This window comes from Pinus tabuliformis, chromosome 2_1, assembly GCF_031772625.1.
Source record: "Pinus tabuliformis cultivar Carrire ecotype Pingquan chromosome 2_1, CPIR1, whole genome shotgun sequence".
NCBI classification, from domain to species: domain Eukaryota; kingdom Viridiplantae; phylum Streptophyta; class Pinopsida; order Pinales; family Pinaceae; genus Pinus; species Pinus tabuliformis.
The window spans coordinates 190531429-190555026 of NC_142299.1; positions in this window are offsets into that span (position 1 = coordinate 190531429).

The window sequence follows — 23598 nt, forward strand, 5'->3', positions numbered from 1 at the left end:
ACAGTGAGGAAGAAGAGCAGAAGGGCGAGAAGACGAAGGCTACCACAGCCAAGCTGAAAGGAAAAGCACCCTCAGCCAAGCAGGCTAAGACAGTGCCGACTGTTTCTACAGGAAGACAGAGAACTGATAGCAGACTGTTTCTACAGGAAGACAGTGCCGACTGTTTCTACAGGAAGCCAGCGAACTGTTTCTACAGGAAGTTTGAAAAGAGGGAAGCCAAAGGAGAAATCGGCCGAGATTTTAGCCACGGAGGCCACCAGGGCTATCAAAGACGAGGAGAGAGATTGGTTGCTCAGAGGATGAGCAACACTTTCAGTAGGGGGGTGATGATGAGCCCCAAAAATGTATAATTATTTGGGCTCATTCAACCTCCTAATTTGACTTAATCCACCATTCTCATTAGTTTATTGCATGCTTTTTATTATATTTATGTTAATAGAGTGAATTTGGTTAGTCATTATGCCAACAAGTCTAATGGGTGCTTTGTGTAGCCTTTTTGGTCAACTTGGAGACAAAATTGAAGGTCTTAATGAGCACTTGGCAGCCAAATTCGTGGGAGAACAAGCTAGAGGATTTGTAGGAAGGTGTCCCCTTCATTTATGGGCCCTTACCTCGAATTCTCCACCATCAGCTCCGAGTTCAAGGGCCACCAAATCAATCAGCATAAGGGCAGCCAAGCAAGTCAAGTAGGACTGCTGTTAACTACAAGTCTTGGGCAGCCGAGTCCCTAAATTTTAGGAAGACTGTTGGGTCCTCAAATTGTATAAATAAGAGGGCTTAAGACCTCATTTCAGTTAGTCAATTTGGTTAGCCAGTGTAGCCAGTGGATGTTAGCTAGTTAGCCACTAGATAGTAGCTGGTAGTTAGTCATTTCATAGCCTTGTTGTAGTCATTTTTGTAATTCGATTTGTAGGCAATAGATTAGCTTTGCTTTCAGCTCATTCTCAAGCTCTTCTTGTGGACAGTTTTGATGTAACTCTTCATTTCTTGATTAATAAAGATGAATTCAGCTTTGCACCACCTCTAAATCTCTCTTGGGAGGCTGTAGCTCTTGGGGTTGGGCCCATCTCAAGCGCCCAGTACCTCCCCTGTTTATCTTTATGTGTGTTTGCTGCGTTCTTAAAATAAAATTTGCTCTTTAGATCTTGCTTTGTTATTTTGGTTGTTCTTGTTGGTTAAAGTAGCTTTTTATGTTTGGGAATCGATTGGTAGGAGTTTTTCATGCATTTAGATCTTTTAGAATGTTCTTGCTCACGTGATGTACATGGTTCTCTTTCCAAACGAGGCTGTTGTTTATTCATTTCATTGACAGTTAGATTAAGTTAGCTAGGACTTAGTTTGTTTGCAAGAGTTCATTGATTCGGTTGAATGTGCATTGTGCAGGGCATCTCTATCACTCACTCACATGGTCAAGATTCATCAGAGCCATCTGATTCATCCCATATCTAGGCTTCTCGCTTCACACCCATCCTCTTGCCCACGTAACCCTACCTTCTTCTCCATTGTTGCCTCAACTACCTTAAAGCCAAATCAGCCTTCCACATATCATCTCACCACTCCATCCATCAGTTCCTGGGTCACTTCAGACCCCCATCCTACCTCCATAACCATCCATGCATCTTCCATCAATCACCCATCCTCAAAAATCCCATTTCGAAACATCCTGTAGAAGAATTACAGAACTTCCTGTAGAAACCCCTGCAGACTTCCTGTAGAAGTCATAAACACGGTTGCATGGCATCTAGACTTTGTGAAACTCTCAGAAAGGATGTTAGGGATCCCTTAGACCCTCTCTGTACCATCCCAACCTTTCCCAAAGCATTTCATCCCTTGATCCATCCCTGCACAGTGGAAAACTAGTTAGAAGCACATGCATGATAATTTCAACCACTTAAGCAAAAATACAAAAAGATGTTTTCTTCAGATAGTGATAACTTAAACACATGCATTTTACCTTCCTAGAAGTAATGGCATCTCTTCTCGTAGTTTTCATTCTCATTTTTGCATCAGTAGGACTAGTTGGTAGAATTAGGGTTTGCTAGGGTTTGCTAGGGTTTGTATTTCTTTTTGGCTTTCAGTTTCTTTCCGCAAGTAGATTAGCTTCCTTTGAGTTAGCTTTCGTCCATCAGTTAAAAAGCTTCTTCTAAGAGCTCATAGAAGTTGGCTTGAGCCCCTAGCGGACTTGTGCCAGCTGACCAAGTGACAGCTGCGGCAAGAGCTAGTACTTGTGCATACAACACCGTCGCTTCCAAGTTTGTTACGAACTACCGGGTTGATAAAATTAAAGAAGGGAGTTCCAGGAGTTGTAGCATTATTGCTACAATACGGGAGCCCACCAATCGCAGTGAAAAAGGTTTTGATGTAGGTGATTGGGTATTCCTACGGCTACAACCATATAAGCAAATGTCCCTCAAGCAAGCTAAGAAGGATAATAAATTATCACCAAAGTGTTATGGTCCGTACAAGGTGTTGCAAAAGATTGGTACTATGGCATACAAATTGGAGCTTCCTACAGCTTCTCGATTGCACCAAGTTTTCCATGTTTCATGCTTAAAGAAGGTTATAGGCAACAAGCTCCCAGTTCAAACAATATTGCCAGAACTTGACGAGGAAGGAAAAATTATATTGGAACCAGAAGCAATTATAGAAACAAGAACTCGACAGCTACGAAATCGATCAATTTCAGAGTACCTTATCAAGTGGAAGAACTTATCCGCTGAAGATTCCATATGGGAGGATGAGAATTTTATGCAGAAGTATCCTGAACTACTCAAACGTTGAGGACAACACTTTTTTGAAGGAGAGGGGCATGTTGGGTCCCTATAATACTAGTGATTACCCCATTACTATTGTAGTTATACCCCTTATTTATATTGTTGTACCCCCATTACCCCCATATTGTTATTAATGTGCCCATAGAATCCCTCTATTGTTATTTTTGTGGCTTTATATTACTATTGTTAGGTCGGCTGGATTATATTGTGACTCCATAGACTCCTATATATAGAAAGGAGGTTTTGTCATTTGAATCATCCAAGAATTGTTCATTTATGTAATGTAAAGGAGGTTGCCCCCTCGAAGAGGCTGAATTCTAAGGCATGGATCTCTCTTTTCTATCTTTTTGTGAGCTGGTTTCATAACAGACATTTGTATAAGTAGTCTTCAAAGAGTTTATCTTTTAAATTGGGATTTTTATTTCATTTTTTGCTTTCTTCAATTTTATTTTGGTTTGCTGATTTCTTTTCTTTCCTCAGTTTAAGAATTATTTTCCTTTTTTCTTTCAATTTTGATTTCACTTTTGGTGACTCTGCCATGATTTATATGAAAGGCCTTTTTCCTTGCCTGACAATGATTGGCATACATGGGAAATCTCTTAACTCTATCCGTTTTAGTGAATTTCATTTATCACTAAAGGCATATCCTTATGGAACCATAAGATCATTTGGATTTAAATATTTTTCATGGAGGAACACACATCCTCTCTAGGTGATTGATTTTACTTTTCCAAGGCAATAATCGATTTGAGTTGACACAGTGAATCCTTCCCACCCCTCCACATCAATGTCTTTGGTTGATAGCTTCAGGAAATAATTTGGAGAAAACATTATGAAACTATTATGTCCATTAAACATAAATATCTATTACCATCCCACCTCTTTCACTGAGATATATTATAAAATAAAATATTGAAAATGCGCTTATCAAAAGAGTGATTAAATAGGAAGCAAGGGAAATACAAGTAAACCCATCAGGGCTATGAACACTCACTGGCATCGGGACTCAGATTGTATGGCACAAAAAAATTTTCACCGGGGTAATCTTTAAGCTCGCTGGCAGCAATGGGATGTCAGAGACAATTATAAAGTGGATATATGTGTTAGGATATTTCGAGAAATAAGAAATAGTTAGGTATAACTTGGTCTAGTGTAGAGTTAGGTAAAGTGAGTTTCTTTATTATGTACTTTTGTAACTTACAGTTCGACGGTTCATTCTCTCCTCGGTATTAACGACACTTGATCTGTGGCTTAACACCCGATTGGTCGATGATCTCTATTTAAAGAGCATGGAGGGTAATTTGTAGGGTAGCCATTCATGAGAGAAGCTTATGCAAATTTTAATTATTTTATTAATAAATTTCCTGAAGTGGCTGCATTGGCTCAGGTCATGGATTGTTTCCCTCTTTGAGGGTTTTAACCACGTCAAGAATACTGGTGTATTGATCTGCGATCTGTTTGTGAGCAGTTTCCTTTGGTGTTCTGTCTCAGGAACTTACCTTGTAAATTCCTACATGGTATCAGAGCTATTTGAGGGCCATATCCGTTGGTGATCCAAATCTAAAGCTAGTACAACTGCATTTGACTGTGGTTTCCTAGATCTACTGTTTCTAACTGCTTCTAGGTCAAGAGGACTAGTCTATTGTGTTAGGAGCATCTATTCCAGTGAGGATCCCCTTTCATTTCACACGAAAAGGTTTCAGGTAGTTTTAGCTACATCATTTTTAAGATCTTGAGGTATACCGTGTTTATTTGGAGTTTCTAGTTATTTTCTCTTTATTTATTTTGGTTTATTTATCTGTCTGTTTTTTATTACCGGATCTATACCTTTAATTCTGAGTATGCTCTTTGTCATGCGACTATGTGTGATCTAGGAAAATCAAAAACAGACATAAAGGATTTTTCTCATATGTATGCTCTTTTCTGCTGTGCCTTAGTGTGGTCTTGGAAAATTTGAAACATTGTGGAAAAGATTTAGTTTCTGGCTAAAGCTAGCTTCAAGCAATAAGGATTGTTTTTTTTTTTGTATGTCCGTGTTGGGTTCTGTGGTTTTTGTTTTGTAGGCAAAAAAAAAATGGTTTTTTCAAGTAAGAACACACCCCAAAGCTTCAGTGACCAAAAAAAAAAAACCCTTCCTCTTTTCCAAAAATTACTAACCTTTTAAACTAGCTCACTTGGTCCAAAGTTACTTTATGAGAATAGAGGTCTTGAGTTCAAGTCTTTCTTTTTGTTGAGTTACTTTTTTAAAAAGCACATGTAACTTATGTTTTAAAGTTACTTTATGTAAAAGTATTCTCACCCATTATAAGAGGTGAGTCACTTATAATTCTAAAGTTTCTTTATCTTTTATTTAAGTTACAATTTAGTGGGTAGCTCATAAAGTACCATTGTAAAAGTGACTTTCACTTATTTATAAAAGTGAGTCACATAATTTTTTTTTTTAAGTGAGCTAATTAGATTAAGTTTGGAAGGGGGGGGGGGGGGATTTTTTTAAATATAACATTATCATTCATTTCCACACATTCATGCACTCTGTCGGCATCTTCAACAATGTTTCGTCAAAAATCCATAACTTCTTCATTCGGCAGCCATTTCCAGAGTTGTTATTTTTTTAATCATCCGAATCTTTTGAGATCTTTACATTGGAACACTTAGTTTCAGCATATATGGCTTTAGTTTATGTCAAAATGAAAAGTCCATGCTAAGTTATTCTTGACAACGCCAACTACTCCCAATGGTGGTCCTACATTGTGGATTTACTTAGAAGTAAAGGTCTTTATAGAATAGCCTCAGGCCAAGAAACCAAACCTCAAGATTAAGATAAGGTAGCTAAATGGAAATAGGCAAGATCAAGCACATGGATTGATAGGGATGTCTATTTCTCCAGACCTTAGATTCCATATTGTAGAACTTGATACTCCTAATGAAGAAATGAAACAACTCACTAAACTTTTTGGAATTAAAAATGAAATTAGAGCCCATCAACTCGAAAATGCGTTCCTTACATTAGACCCCAATAATTTTTCTTCCATTCAATATTTTTTTTCCAAGTTAAATACCCTTAGTCTTCTCTTGGAAGGTGCTAAGGTTAATAAAGAAGATGGTAGCCTTATCTGTTCCATTCTTACTAAGTTGGGACCATCCTACCCTGTGTTTGCTTCCACCTTCCATTCTACTAGAGAGGCCTTTATTTCTCAAGGACAAGACTACAAGTCCCCCTCTTTTGATTCCTTTTGTGATTATTTAATAAGAGAAAAAGAAAAACTCTTATATATTGGTCTTCTTAATCTTGGAAATACTTCGAAGAAAGCCTTAGCCACCCAGCAACGACCAAATTCAAAGAATCCTTAGAAGCAGTATCCTAAAAAAATGGTCCTAAACCAAATAAGGGTCCTAAGCAATTTCAGTCTCAAAATGAAAAATCATTTCAAAAAAATGATAAGGCAAATAACAACAAAGGGAAGAAGACTATTAGACATTGCCACTTTTGTAATCGAGATGGCCACTTAGAATCCAAATGCTTTAAGAAGATGGAAGCCTTGGAAGCAACAATGAAGAAACATAACATCCATTTGGAGCACTCTTCAACTTCAACTTCATCTTCAAGAATATCACTTTCTACATGTGGTTTTCAAGCATCTCGGCCTGGTTATGCACTAAATGTATCTCCTTCTTCTCATCCTCATGAGTGGCTCATTGATTCTGGAGCTTCTTATCCCATGAACAAAAACAAAGCCATCTTTTTTTCTTTAAATGACTATAACACCAAAAATATATATGTTGGTGATGATAGATCTCTTAGTGTTGTAGGGACTGGAACTATTCATCTAGACAACGGTCAATTTAATGATGCATTATGTGTTCCAACCTTACCCTTCAACCTTCTATCTGTATATCAGATAACTCATTCATGTGAAGGTAAAATCATTGAATTTTCAACTCATGATGTTGTAATTAATGACCTAAGAGTTCCTAGCCAGATTTTAGCTATTCGCATTGCTGATGATTCTACAAGGTTGCATAAGTTTACCAACTTTGGGTCATCAAATCTTCCCTCGGTATTTGTTGCTCATAATGATTAAGTGAGCAAACTTTGGCATGAGTGATTTAGTCACTTAAACTATCGCTCCCTTTAGAATCTACGTAAAGAAAATATGGTGACATGTCTTCGTACGATATCTTGCAGAGATGGTGTTTGTCTCGGATGTGTACTCGGAAAACATCATCGAGATAGTTTTGGAAAACGTGTCTCTTGGCATGCCTCAGCCCCTTTATAGCTTTCACATAGTGATTTATGTGGTCCACTTCCAGTTGTTTCATTCTATGGCTACAAGTATGTCTTAACTTTCATTGATGATTTCTCCAGACGCACTTGGGTATACTTATTAAAGCTCAAGAGTGAAGTATATAACTTTTTCTTGGCCTTTAAGGCATTTGTTGAAAAACAATCTCAGCATCAAATTATTAAGCTAAGATATGATAATGGCGGAGAATATGTTAACAACAAATTCATCAACTTTTGCACTGAGAATGGAATTCAAATGCAACATATTCTTCCATATACTCCACAACAAAATGGTGTAGCTGAAAGGAAGAATCACACCTTAAAGAAATGGCTAATTGTATGCTTCAATTTAAAGGAATTAGTTTTAATTTTTGGGGAGAAGCAATTAACTTTGGAAATTACATAGTAAATCACACTCTACTAAGGTTTTAAAGAATATCACTCTAGAAGAAGCATGGAGCTCAATTAAACTAGATGTAAATCACTTTCATGTTTTTGGAAGTGAAGCATGGGCCCATATTCTAGATGAGAAACATAAAGCTTTAGAAACTAAGAGTGAAAAACGTATTTTTGTTGGATATTCTGAAGATGTCAAAGGATATAGATTTATTCCATTTAAGTAAAAAAAAATTATCATTAGAAGAGATGTAAAGTTTGCTGAAAATATATTGGTCCATGAGCCTAGTTCGACGGATGTGCCACCTCTCTCTATCCCTTCTACTTCTGAAAATATTTCTTCTTCAGATGATGACACTGAGGATGACAATCCTCCCCCACCTTCTTAGGATCCTCCTTCAGCTCCTCAGCGTCGACAATGGGTCCGTGCTACTCGGGATGTAGCAAGTGCTCTTGTCAGTGATCCTATAGATCAGTGACGTACACGTTCTCAGTTCGATAGAGCCTCTTCTTTACTGGCTCAAGCTTTAGCGAATTATGACCCTAACACCTTTGCAGAAGCTTCAGGCCATCCAGATTGGGACGCAACTATGAATGAATAATATCGTTCATTATTGGCAAATGATACATGGGATCTTGTTGCTTTTCCAAAGGGATGAAAACTTGTTAGATGCAAATGGGTTTACAGAACCAAGTATGGACCAGATTGAAAAGTTTAGAAACATAAAGCTTGTCTTGTTGCTAAGGGTTTTTTAGAAGTTGAAGGCATTGACTATACTGAAACCTTCTCCCCTACTGCCAAAATGAACTCTATCAGCCTTGTTCTTTCCATTGTTGCCTCTTTCAAATGGGAAGTCCATCAGATGGATGTTAAATCTGCCTTCTTGCACAAGGACTTTCTTTAAGCAATCTATATGGAACAACCTACTGGCCTTATACAAATAGACTCCAGCCTTGTATGTCAGCTTAAGAAATCCCATTATGGTCTCAAGCAAGCCCCTCGGACTTGGTATGCCAAAATGGATAGCTTTCTTTTGGATTTTCTTGGTGCCTTTCTTACAATATTGTCTACATCAAGAAAGTGGGAAGCTCCCTTATCATTCTTTTTCTTTATCTTGATGATCTTATCCTTACTAGTAGTGATCCCAACCTTATAAACCATGTGAAGTCCAACCTTAAAAAGAAGTTTGAAATGACAAACTTATGACACTTCCATTATTTTCTTGGTATTCAAGTCTTGCAATCCAAGGAAGGTATTTCCCTTTCCTAGACCAAGTATGCCTGTGATCTTCTACGCCATTTTCACTTGGAAGACTGTAAGCTAGCCCCTTCTCCCTTTTATTCTAGAGCCAAACCTTTGGTCACTTGTACTTCCCATAAAGTTGATGCTACATTATACCGTCAACTTGTAGGAAAAATTTTGTATTTGACCCATACTCGTCCTGACCTTTCCTTTGTTGTTGGCCTTATTGCTCGATTTATGAAAAACCCACATGAAAGTCATTGGAAAGTAGCCAAAAGAATACTTCATTATGTTCAAGGTATAGTTCAGTGTGGGATTCATTACAGTGCAGAAGCATCTACTTTATTGGTTTGTTTCACTGATTTTGATTGGGCTAGTGACCCTGATGATTGGAAGTCTACTGTAGGTTATATGTTCACTCTTGGTTCAGGACCTATTACATGGGCTTGCAAGAAACAAAGTGCCATTTCTCTTTCTTCAGCAGAAGAAAAGTATCGTGGTGTTGTAGAAGCTAGTAAGGAAGCCTTGTGGCTTTGTCAGATTGTGTCAGAGTTTGGCTTTCAGCAGTAGCATCCGACTACTCTTTGGTGTGATAATCAAAGTTCCATTCAACTATTCAAAGACCCAGTCAAACATCAACACAACAAAAAAATTTAACTACACATGCACCTCCTGAGAAAGCTCATTCATGAACATATTCTTGAAGTGCAATATTGTTCAATAGATGATCAAGTTGCAGACATCTTTATAAAGGCTCTCACAGAGGTGAAGTTTACTAAACTTTGATTTATGGTTGGAGTTCAGGAAGTTTTCACTAAGGGGGGATAGGCTCCAATGTCTCCTTCCTTCTCCTATTGTGTCATATTGGTACATCCTTCAATCCTATCCCAAGTTGTTCTTAAGGGGGGATGTTAGGATATTCCAACATATAGGAAATAGTTAAGTATAAATTGGTCTACTGTAGTGTTAGGTAAAGTATGTTTCATTACTATTTACTTTTGTAACTTACCATTTGATGGTCATGATATGTAGTGATCCAATGGTTCATTCTCTCCTCGGTATTACCGACACTTGATCCATGGCTTAGCACCTGATTGGTCCATGATGTCTATTTAAAGAGCTCGGAGGGTAATTTGTAGGGTAATCGTTCATGAGAGAAGCTTACATAAATTTTCATTCTTTCATTAATAAATTGTCTGAAGTGGCCCCATTGGCTCAGGCCGTGGATAGCTTCCCTCTTTGATGATTTTAACCACGTCAAGAATATTGGTGCATTGACTTGTGATCTGTTTGTGAGCAATGTCCTTTGGTGTTCTGTCTGAGGAACTTACCCTGTAAATTCCTACAATATGCTTTTCCAAAACCTCCTATCTCTACCTTCTTCTATTATTATATGAGGTGGTTTTAAAGTATATCTTCCCAAAATTGGATTCATCAATTTTACTTGACTCTGTTTTAAGTACTTATCTTTACAAACTCATAATGCGTAATCTATTTTACGTGGGACCTATGGAAATATTTTCTGTTAGACGATTTTGTGAACTCCATTATTTTTAACCTTTGGGTAAATTAAAGTTCATTATTTTTAACCAGAGATAAGTGGTTCTTCCCAGTGTGTCGCCATTATTGTAGGGAAAACCCAACAACCCCCATTTTTTGCTTATTGACTTAAATAATGGGGACCCTTTCCATTGATTTTTGGCAAAACACCTTTTATAATTCATTAATAATTTTTTCCCTTTTTTTTTTACTTTCGTTGGATATATGTTTTGATTGTTTAACTGAATCCGATTTTTCATAATCTTTCTATCGATACGTGTTTCACCTCATCTAGTCAATCGGTTTGTAAGTGTCATTACATTGAAGTTTGATCATTTTCTCGCTTGGACTAAAATTGTAAATAAATGTATAATACTTCAATTTTTGTAAGTTGTTAAGTTCAATAATAATTTATTGTAAATATTGACTTTTAATTAACTTTTATTAATTTTGCATTTTCTCACCAATGGTCCTACAAAATGACTCAGCTAAATCATACAATTGATGAAAACACATTTGGGGATCTCGGTAATTTACTCCAATTTATTATTTTTATACAAAGTACCAAGCTCGAAATCTCAAAATTTCAAAATTGTTATAGTTCAATTTGTAGGATTTATAATTCACATAGGCCCCACACATCTTCATTAATTTAATATCCCCAAGGCCAAGATCATAAAAAACTTATATAAAAAAAATCTTATTGCACAAAATTTTCTCACAAAAAAAAACACTTCTCGCAAAGTCTTATCACAAATTTTTAAACCTTAACATTTTTACAAAACGAAAAAATCTGACATGGCGATGCGATTGTAACTTTGAATTGATGTTTTGTTTTCAATTGGTTTTAAATGGATCAAGAAATTAATATGTATATATATTAATATATTAACAAATTTTTTATATTTATTAAATATTAATAATTTAATATTTATTAAATTATTTTAGTATAATTAGAATTAATATTTAACATATAATTAATTTGATTTAAATAAAATAGTCGTATATACTTAGTTAATTAAACAATTAATCAGAATTAACAATGCAGTTATAATTAATTAATTAATTAATAATATCAATTTAATTTAGGATTAGAATTTAATGAACAAATTTTGATTTTTTGGCCTAGGCCACAAAATTTCCAAAATCTTGCCAGATTGACTCATCAACTTTGGAGACTCATAGATTGAGTTTTACTTGGCCAAATGAGGCCCCAAATAGCTCATTGGAAAGATAAAATCATGGAAACCATTTATGAGGAGGTTTCACTAACAGATTTGATCATTTATTAGGTCTAAAATCTAGCAGAAGATCAAACTCCAAATTTTTAATAAAACTAATGTTCCTGAGTTTGATTTTCTACATTTTCATTTTCCCAAGCCTCTTCTAGATGCAAATCCATTCTTCAATGATATCCTTGGCCAATTGAATTATCACAGGAATCAATAGAAATCTTACATTTCATTTTCAATTATTTATTTAATTGAATTTGATTAGCTTTATTTAATTCCATATTTGGCATTTTGATTTTATTTTTACATTTTAATTTTGTTTTGATTTGATTTTGTAGGAAACTAGTTGAAAAGATGAAGAGCAAAGAATCTCAATCAATGAGAAGGCTCTAGCAATAGAATAATGGAATTTTGAGCCAATGAAAATTTACTAAACAGATTTATTCTTCAACCATCTCTCCTATTCTAAATTCTTTTGTAAATACTATAAATACCAGATTGTAGAATGTAAAAAGGGATTCTCTCCTCTGCAATTCTAGAATTCTAAAAGAACTTCTATAATATGATTTTAGAGTTGTAGGTGGGAGGAGTGAAAATATCATATTTGGGTATTATTGAGGATTTTTCTTTTGCATTATGAATTATGTATGATGGGTAGAGTTTGCACTTCTGCATCTCTTGTTGTAACAATAGAAATTCAAGCAATGTAAACGACTGTAATCAATAAATTGGTATTTCTAATACTACTATTTTAAATACTAGTTTCATTTTATTGTGGTAGGAGTCTGTTATTTTATTCATATTTGTGCACTTTTGTCGGCATAAGTAACTTGTCTCAATCATATGTTATTATGTATCTATGCTCTTATGGGTTGAATTCTCATTTCTGAGTAACTATTTACTCAGAAATCTATCTTTTAATACTGATTTAACAAATAGCAATATATTGTGCAATTCTTCCTAATACTATTGTTTAATTATTCGAATTACTGATTAAACAATCAATATCATTTTTATGAACATCTTCCTAAATGTTGTTAGTTGAATATTTAGTCAAGAGGTCTCTTAATAGAATTTGTCTTGGTATTCATAATGTCAATTAATTGAACTACTTCTTTAGCTTGATATTCATCATAAGCCATACATATTTAAATCCCAATCATTTAAATATCTTGCTCTCAATTGGGTTAAATCTATATCTTTCTAATTGAGATAGGATTAGGATTTAGTTCTTTTTGCTTGCATTTTAGAATAAATTTGCATTTAGGTTCATTCTACATTTCTAAAATTCCTCTTCCCAAAGAGGCAAACTTTAACTGTCACTTGGTTGAGCCCTAGATTAGCTTAAGGATCACTTTCTTACATGATTAGCAAGAGGGTTGATATAATGTCTCTTCTCCATTGATGGATGAAAGTCATATTGTAAGCCATTTTGGAGATTGAGAGAAGGTAATTAGACATAGTTGAAGCAATCAGAATCACCATTCCAAACTGAAAACGAGCACCTCTAAGGTTCGGACCAGGTGGTCATCCCACATGTTGTTGCAGCAAATTTTGAGGCTTCAACAACACCATAAACCAACAGATAAGAAGGAAGAAATGAATCCAACCATATCTTATAATGCATTTGCACGAATTACCACTCCTCAAATGCTCAATATAGATGGATATATCGAGAAGAAAAATTGTAACAATGTTGATTGATTCAGGAAGTTATCATAATTTTATTCATTGTAGGATAGTGAAGGAGTTAAATTTCTCCCTATATCAAGCACTAGGTAGTTATGTGATGGTTGAAAATGGAGGAACTATAAATTTCTTTGGAAAGTCCCATAATATCAAGATAACCATGGGAGAATCTATATTGAACTATCCAATGCTTTCCATTCCAATGGGCGGTGTTGATGCTTTACTACGAGTCCAATTGTTACAATATTTGGGGATATAGCTTTTAATTTTCAATAACTCTTTTTGAATTTTTTTTGGGAAGGAAAGAAAGTTGAATTAAGTGGTATAATAGAGACTCTAAGAATGGCAATAAAGTCTAATGTCATAACACATATTCTAAATAAATAAAAATTGGGCGTAATTACACAATTATGCTCACTAGAGATTCAAACATGAAATCATCTATTTCTCAAGATCTCCAAAATGTCATGGACAATAATTCCAAGGTATTTGAGAATCCGAAAGGCCCCTTACCAATTCGTGATCATGATTATGCTATTCATTTGGTTATAGTAATTTTTCCTCTAAACATCAGGCCCTACAGATATCCCTATGCCCAAAAGAATGAAATTGAACATATTGTTGCAGAAATGTTGGAGGTCGGTAAAATTCAACATGGAAAAATTTCTTTCTCTACTCGAGTAGTATTGGTGCACAATAAGGATGGATCATGAAATTATAGCAAACTCAACAGGTTCACTATTAAGGATAAATTTCCTTTTCCTATCATTGACTTATTGTTGGATGAATTACATGGAGCAATTTACTTCACCAAGCTCGATCTCCATTCAATATATCATCAAATTAGAATGAAGATTGAAGACATTCCAAAAATAAAATTCAATGCTCATGAGAGTCATTATGAACTTTTGGTCATTCCTTTTGGCCTTAATAATGCACCTTCCACATTTAAAGGTTTGATGAATTCCATTTTCAACCTTCCACAACATGTCTTGGAAGGATCATCTTCAACATGTTGACAGGGTGCTCAAACTATTGGAGGAGAAACAATTTATGCCAAAACGTCTGAATGTTTCTTTGGAGTGTAGGGAGTGGAATATTTGGGTTGTATTGTATCTCGTGAGGGTGTTAAGGTAGACCATAAAAAAACTAAATGCATCAAGAAATGTTGAGTCCCCACAACCATAAATCATCTTTGAGGATTTCTTGGGTTGACAGGATTTCTTGGACTCCATAAGGAACTAAGACCTTTGAACATCTAAAGGGGAAATGTGCTAAGCACTGATCTTACTTATTCTAGACCTCACAAAACCCTTTATTATGGAATGTGATGCCTCAAGAAATTGAATTTTTGTTGTTTTAATGTAAGAAGGAAGACCCATTTCTTTCGAAAGTCATCTAATCAAAGGAAAGTATTTATACAAACCTATTTATGACAATGAAATGTTGGAAATACAACATGCACTAAATCAATGACGACCTTATCTAATGGGAAGACACTTAAATCTAAAATCAGATCATGATAGTCCAAAATAATTTTCAAAACAAATAGTATCTTAAGGAGAGCAGCAAACATGGGTCACAAAGATGTTGTGTTATGACTTTGAAATCATCTACAAAAGAGAGAAGTGAAATGTTGTTGAAGTATTGCTTTGTTCCATTTCTATTATCTAACCTAATTGGATAATCAAAGCAAGTGATGAATGGAAGAATGACGAAGAGGTGTGGATGCCAATTCAAAAGTTGCAACAAGACCGAAGTACATTTGATACATTTTTCTGGAAAAATGATTTGTTATGGTAAAAAAAGTGCTTATATCTTGGTAAGATTTCATAATTGAAACAAAAGATTATTTTCGAATTTCACAGCCCTCCTTTAAAAGGGTACTCGGGATTTTTTTAAATTTATCACAGGATCAAGAAGAAATTTTTATGGGAGGGCCATAAATCTTATATTCAAAATTTCGTGGTGGAATGTTTGGTTTGCCAACAAAATAAAGTTTAGAAAATTAAAACCTTGGGTTTCTTACAATATTTAGCCATTCCACGTTAGCCTTGGGAGGAGGTCTCAATGGATTTTATCATAGGTTTACCCATATCTAAAGCAAAGAGTGTCACCATGGTCATAGTTGATAGAATTACCGAGTATGGACAATTTTGTGTACTATCTTATCCTTTTAAAGCCAGTACAATTAATACTCCATTTATGGAAACAATTCAAAAGCTACATTGAAACGCAAATATTATTGTAAGTGATAGAGATCCCATTTTCACTGGAAATTTATGGAGAGGGTTATTGTCTTTTTCTTGGTACTCAATTATCTCATAACTCATCTTAACATCATCAATCTAATGGGAAAACTCAGATAGTGAAAAAATGTTTGGAACGATATCTTTGTTTCTTTGTATATGATAAACAAACATAATGGATAAAGTGGTTACCTTTGTCTAAATGGTGGTATAACAATTCCTTCCATATTGCAGAAAAAATGACTCCATTTATGACACTTTATGGATATCACGCATCTTCCATCACATAATCTTTAAGAGAAAATTCTATGGTTCAAGCAGTGGACGATCACATTGAGCATCAACAAAAATTTATTCAAATCTTAAAGGATAACCTCACTGTGGTGCAAAATCTAATGAAACAACAAGAAAATGAACATCAGAGCGAAAGAAGTTTTGACATAGGTGAATAGGTATTTTTAATTTTACAACTATACAAACAAATGTCCTTCAAGAAAGATAAGAAGGTTAATAATTTATCACCCAAGTACTATGGTCATTACAAGGTGTTGCAAAAGATTCGTATTATGGCATATAAATTGTTAGGTGTTAGGTCCCTATACTACTAGTGTAACCCCTTATTGTTATTAGTACAACCCCCTTATTATATTATTGTGCTCATGTAGTCCCCATATTGTTATTATTGTGCGCCATAGAAGCCCACTATTGTTATTATTGCGCCCTTATATTATTATTGTTATGTCAGCTCTGATTATATTATGCCCCCTTAGGCTCCTATATATAGAAAGGAGGTCTTGTCATTTGTGTCATCTAAGAATTATTCATTTGTGTAATGTAAAGGAGGTTTCCCCCTCGAAGAGGCCTAATTATAAGTCGTTTATCTCTTTTTTCCATCTTTTTGTGAGTTGGTTTAATAACATTTGGTATCAGAGCTATGGATTCTAGGGTTTCGCTGTCCCAAATAGGTCATCGTGGAGTTTTCGCTTTAAAATTTTCGCTATGAAGTTTCAGAAGCTACAAACAAAACCCATTTGAGAAGAAATCAGCTTGAACCTTACATCCAAACTTCAGATTTTTTCGCGCTATATTTTCGGAGATATGATCTGAGGAAGTTAGGGTTTGTGAAAGCTCTAGAATTTCATATAAAATAGGTCATCGTGGTAGTTTCTCTATATCCTTTTCACTACGAAGTATCAGAAGCTAAAGAAAAAAGCCATTTGAGAAGAAACTGTTCTAAATCTTGATGCCGAATTTCAGATCTTGTCTCACTACATTTTCAGATATATGATCTGAGGAAGTTAGGGTTTTTGCAGACTCCTGAATTACATCCTAAACAGGTGACCATGGGAAAATCATCATAACTTTCTCTCTGAGAAACAAATTGAAATTTCATCAGAAGTTACAAAAATAGGAAAAACTGTAGTTTTTTGTGCATAGTTTTCAGATCCAAAGGTCGAAACAATGACACGTGGCATGTCATACAAGTTCACTCTACTAAAATATTATATAATCTGGTCATCTTAGGAGATTGGGCATAAATCTTTCTTGGAGAATCAAATTCTGATCAGACTTGTGGGGTTAGAAAAAGGACTGAGAGGGCTACTGCAGGAGAGAATTTCAAAACTTTGAGATCTAAAAGTACAGAGTTACATTCATTTCAAGATCGAGCTCCTGAAATCAAGAAAAGGTGATATGAGAAAGTTTGATGGAAAGGATCCAGTAAATTGGATACTACAGATGGAGAAATATTTTGATCTACATGGTGTACCACTGTTACAAAAGGTATCTATTGCATCTTCATATTTAGAACCAGATCAAATTTTATGGTATAAAGGGCTTTGTTCTCGTAAACAACTTGTCACGTGGTCAATTTTCATGGAGGAAATGATAGCACATTATGAGGATACAAAGAGCAACACCTTCTTTAGAGAAACACCACAACAATTGGAAGAAAAAAGAGAAAAAGGGCTTTTTTACTATGTGGAAAGAAAAATTATAGCAACAAGGAAGTCTACCCCTCACAACTATAAAGATGGAAGTGTTTTTTCTCCTAGCCTTCAATAACCTATAAGGGTTATGCCACAACAATTGGAAGAAAAAAGAGAAAAAGGGTTTTGTTACAATTGTGATAACAAATATATTAAAGGTCATAAGTGTGCTGAGAAGAAATTATTTTACATTTATTGTGGAGAGGAGGAAGAAAAAGATCAAGAAATGTCAAAAGAAGAGTATATACACTAGGAACCAACCCCAAAGAAAGAAGAAATGGATTCGACCATATCTTGTAAATCATTGGAAAGAATTACCACTCCTAAAACTCTAAAGATAGAAGGACATATCAAGAAGAAAAAGGTTCAAGAAGTGAAAGATCACATCGAGAAAGAAGAAATGAATCTGACCATATATTGTAATGCATTGGACATAATTACCACTCCTCAAACTATCAATATAAAAGGACGTATCAAGAAGAAAATTGTTCAAGAATTGAAAGATCACATCAAGTCTCAAGAAATCAATCCGACCATATCTTGTAATGCATTATAAGAAATTACCACTCCTCAAACTATCAAGATAGAAGGACATATCAAGAAGAAAAAGGTAAGAGTGTTGATTGATTCGGGCAGTACCCATAATTTTATTGATTGTAAGATAGCCAAGGAATTGAATTGCTTCCTATATCTAGCACCAGAGTGTCAAGTGATGGTTGCAAGTGGAGGAACCGTAAATTTATCTGGTAAGTTCCATGATAGCAAGCTATCCATGGGAGAATATGTATTGAATAGCCCAATGCTTTCCATTCTAATGGGTGGTACTAATTTTTTACTAGGAGTCTAATGGCTACAATCTTTGGGTACGATAGCTTTTAATTTTTAAGAACATTTCTTGAAATCTTTTTGGGAAGGAAGGAAAGTTGAATTGAGAGGTATCGAAAGAAAACCTGGAAAGGTAATCAACTCTAACAACATGACAAAGCTTCTAAATAAAGAGCAATGGGGTGTAATTGCACAATTATATTCACTAGAGGATTGCACATCGAAATCATGTATTTCTCCATATCTCCAAGACGTTTTGGAAAATCATTCCAAGGTATTTGAGACTACCAAAGGTCTCCCACCTATTTGTGATCATGATCATGCTATTCATTTGATTCCACAGAGTGCTCCTCCAAACATCATGCCTTACATATATCCATATTTGCAAAGGAGTGGGAACTCATTCAAACGTTGTAGAAGATCCTAGTTCAAACAATATTGCAAGAACTTGACAAGGAAGGAAAAATCATAGTGGAAACCAAAGCAGTCATAGAATTGAGAAATTGAAAGCTATGAAATAGATCAATTTCAAAGTATCTCATCAAGTGGAAGAACTTACTCGCTGAAGATTCCACATGGGAGGACAAGAATTTATATAGAAGCATCAAGAACTACTCAAGCGTTGAGGATAACACTTTTTGAAGGAGAGGGGCATGTTAGGTCCCTATGCTACTAATGTAACCCCTTATTGTTATTAGTACAACCCCCTTATTATATTGTTGTGCCCATGTAGTCCCCATATTGTTATTATTGTGCCCTTACATTATTATTGTTATGTCGGTTCTGATTATATTATGCCGCTTTAGACTCCTATATATAGAAAGGAGGTCTTGTCATTTGTATCATCCAAGAATTGTTCATTTGTGTAATGTGAAGGAGGTTGCCCCCTCGAAGATCCTTAATTATAAGGCGTTTATCTCTTCTTTCTATCTTTTTGTGAGCTGGTTTCATAACATTAAGCCCCTATACTACTAGTGTAACCCATTATTGTTATTAGTAAAACCCCCATATTAAATTGTTGCACCCATGTAGTCCCCATATTTTTATTATTGTGCCCTATAGAAGCCCACTATTGTTATTATTGTGCCCTTAAATTATTATTGTTATGTTGGCTCTGATTATATTATGACCCCTTAGACTCCTATATATAGAAAGGAGGTCTTGTCATTTGTATCATCTAAGAATTGTTCATTTATGTAACGTAAAGTAAGTTTCCCCCTCGAAGAGGCTGAATTTTCAGGCATTGATCTATCTTTTCTATCTTTTTGTGAGCTCATTTCATAGCATTTGGTATCAGAGCTTTGGATTCTAGGGTTTTGCTGCTCCAAATAGATCATCGTGGCATTTTTGCTATAACGTCTTTTCTACGATGTTTCAGAAGCGAAAAAAAAACCCATTTGAGAAGAAATCGGTCTGAACCTTGGGTTTGAATTTCAGATCTTGTATAACTATATTTTCGTAGATGTGATCTAAGGAAGTTAGACATTTTGCAGACTCCCGAATTACATTCCAAATAGGTGACGGAGGGAAAATCATCATAACTTTTTTTCTGAGCATCAGATTGAAATTTCGTAAGTAGTTTCAGAAAGAGAACTTCCTGTATTTTTCTGTATATTAGTTTTCATCTACTAATGTCGAAAAAGTGAGACATGGCATGTCGTACAAGTTCGTTCTACTAAATTAGTCTATAATTAGGTCACCATGGGAGAGTTGGCATAACTCATTCTTAGATAATCAAATTTTGATCAGACTTGCAGGGTTAGAAAGAGAACTCAGAGAGCTACCACATGAAAAAATCTCAAAATTTGGAGATCTAAAATTACGGAGTTACAGTGGTTTCAAGATCGAGCTCCAAAAATCAAGAAAAATTGAGATGAGGATGTTTGATGGAAAGGATCCGGTAAATTGGATACTACAGATGGAGAAATATTTTGATCTACATGGTGTACCACTGTTACAAAAGTTATGTATTTGATCTTCATATTTAGAACAAGATCAATTGTTATGGTATAAAGGGATGTGTTCTCGTAAACCACTTATTATGAGGTCAATTTTCACGGAGGAAATTATAGCACATTATGAGGATACAAAGAGCAACACCTTCTTTAGAGAAACACTACAACAATTGGAAGAAAAAAGAGCAAAAGGGATTTGTTACAAAGTGGAAAGCAAAATTATGGCATCAAGGAAGTCTACCCCTCACAACGATAATGATGGAAGTGTTGTTTCTCCTAGCCTTCCAGAACCTACAAGGGTTACACCACAACAATTGGAAAAAAGAGAGAGAAAAAGGGCTTTTCTACAATTGTGATAAAAAATACATTGAAGGTCATAAGTGTGCTGAGACAAAATTATTTTACATTTATTATGGAGAGGATGAAGAAAAGGATCAAGAAACATCAAAATAAGAGTATATACAACAGGAACCAACCCTAGAGAAAGAAGAAATGAATCTAACCATATCTTGTAAAGAATTAGAAATAATTACTACTCCTCAAACTCTTAAGATAGAAGGACATATCAACAAGAAAAATGTTCAAGAAGTGAAAGAACACATCAAGAAAGAAGAAATGAATCCGACCATATCTTGTAATGCAATGGCCAGAATTACCACTCCTCAAACTATCAAGATAGAAGGACATATCAAGAGGATAAATGTTCAAGAGGTGAAAGATCACATAGAGCATCAAGAAATGAATCCGACCATATCTTGTAATGCAATAGAAGAAATTAACACTCCTAAAACTCTCAAGATAGAAGGACATATCAAGAAGAAAAAGATTCAAGCCATGAAAGATCACATCGAGCATCAACAACAAGTTCTCCAACTTTTAAAGGATAACGCCCCTTTGGTGCAGCCTCGAATGAAACAACAGGAAGATCAACAACACAATGAAAGAAGTTTTGATGTAGGTGATCAGGTATTTTTATGGTTACATACATACAAACAAATTTCCCTCAAGAAAGCTATTTATGAGAAGGAAATGTTGGCAATACTACATGCACTTAAGAAATGGCGACCTTACCTAATGGGAAGACACTTCAAGGTAAAAACGGATCATGATAGTATTAAATACTTTTTAGAACAAATATTATCCTCTGAAGAGCAACAACAATGGGTCACAAAGATGTTGGGTTATGACTTTGAAATCATCTACAAAAAATGGAAGCAAAATGTTCTAGCAGATGCACTCTCAAGAAAGGATGAGGATATGGAAGAATTGTTGTGCGCCATTTCTATTATCCAACTAGATTGTATAAAAGAAAGAATGTATGAATGGAAGAAGGATGAATAAGTGTGGCCACTCATTTAAAAGTTGCAGAAGATCCCAGTTCAAAAAATATTGCTAGAACTTGACGAGGAAGGAAAAATCATATTGTAGCCTGGAGCAATCATAGAAACAAGAACTAGACAGCTACGAAATCTATCAATTTTAGAGTATCTCATCCAATGGATGAACTTACCTACTGATGATTCCTCATGGGAGGGCAAGAATTTTATACAAGAGCATCAAGAACTACTAAAACGTTGAGGACAACACTTTTTGAAGGAGAGGGGCACGTTAGGCACCTATACTACTAGTGTAACCCCTTATTGTTATTAGTACAACCCCCTTATTATATTGTTGTACCCATATAGTCACCATATTGTTATTATTGTGCCCCATAAAAGACCACTATTGTTATTATTATGCCCTTACATTATTATTGTTATGTCGGCTCTGATTATATTATGACCCCTTAGAGTCCTATATATAGAAATGAGGTCTTGTCATTTGTATCATCCAAGAATTGTTCATTTGTGTAATGTAAAGGAGGTTTCCCCCTCGAAGAGGCTGAATTCTAAGACATTGATCTATCTTTTCTATCTTTTTGTGAGCTGGTTTCGTAACACAAATTTGAGTTGTCTGCATCTTCTTGAGTACACCCAATTTTCCATGTTTAATGCTTAAGAAAGGTTATCATTGAAAAGCTCCTAGTTCAAACAATATTTCCAAAACTTGACAAAGAAAGAAAAATCATATTAGAGCCTGAAAGCAGTCACAAAAACCATCAGCCGATAACTACAAAATCGATCATCTTTAGAAAATCTCATTAAGCGGAAGAACTTACTAGTTGAACATTCCACATGGCAGGGTAATAATTTTATATAGAATAATCCAAAATTACTCAAATGTTGAGGAAAACACATTTTTGAAGGAGACGGGTAAGTTAGGTCCATATAATAGTAGTGTAGTCCCCTTATTGTTATTTCTAATGTAGCCCACAGATTGTTATTGTTATGCTCCATATAAGCCCACTGTTGTTATTATTGTTCCCTAACATTACTATTGTTATGCAGGCTCTAATTATATTGTGACCCCTTATACTTCTATATATAGAAAGGAGGTCTTGTCATTTGTATCATTCAAGAATTGTTCATTCATGTAATGTGAAGGACGTTTCACCTTCGAAGAGGATAATTTTTATGTCGTTCATCTATCTTTTCTTCTGTTTTGTGACCTATTTTAATACAAAAGTCACAAAGAAATATTTTTAAAAAAATATTTATTTTCAAAGGCCTCTCCAGGTACAATCTGATGCTAGTTGAACAACTATGGGAACTATCCTTAGTCAAGTAGATAAATTAGCTTTTTATCTGAATGAGAAATTGAATGAGAATAACCATTTTATACCACTTATGACAAGGAATTGTATGTAGTAATTTAGTACCTCAATAAGTGGAGCCATTACGTTATGACCAAGGAGTTTATCTTGTACATAGATAATCACACATTACAATTCATAACCTAACAAGACAAGTTGAACCTGTGGCATGCCAGATGGGTTGACTACAAGCATAATTTCTCTTTTGTGTTGAAACATGTAAATGTAAGTGATAACAATTCCATTGACAATTTGAGCATGATATTTCTAGTTTTTCAGGAGCTACAAATCGACACTTTGGTATATAAAGCATCTCCACAATTTCTATAAGAAGGATCTAGAGTTCAAGGAAATTTATGAAGCTTTTGGAAACCCATTGATCTAATACCGAAGGCCATGGATTAAATATTTGGATGAGGAAGGATATCTATTTAAGGGCAACAACTGATGCATTCTAAAAGTATTAATGAGGTATAATATATTGAAAGAGAAACACAATAGAGGGATTACTCATTGCTTTGGCCATGACAATACATATGCATAATTAAACTTGTTTTATTATTAGCCAGGAATGAGGGAGCATATTAGAAGGTTCATGGATAAATGAGTATTTTTCCAGCTTGCTAAAGAAAGACCACAAAATTAAAGGCTATATCAAGAACTTCCCATACCCAAGATAGTTTGGGAAACCATTAGTGTGGAATTTGTTCTAGGTTTTCCAAGAACTCGGA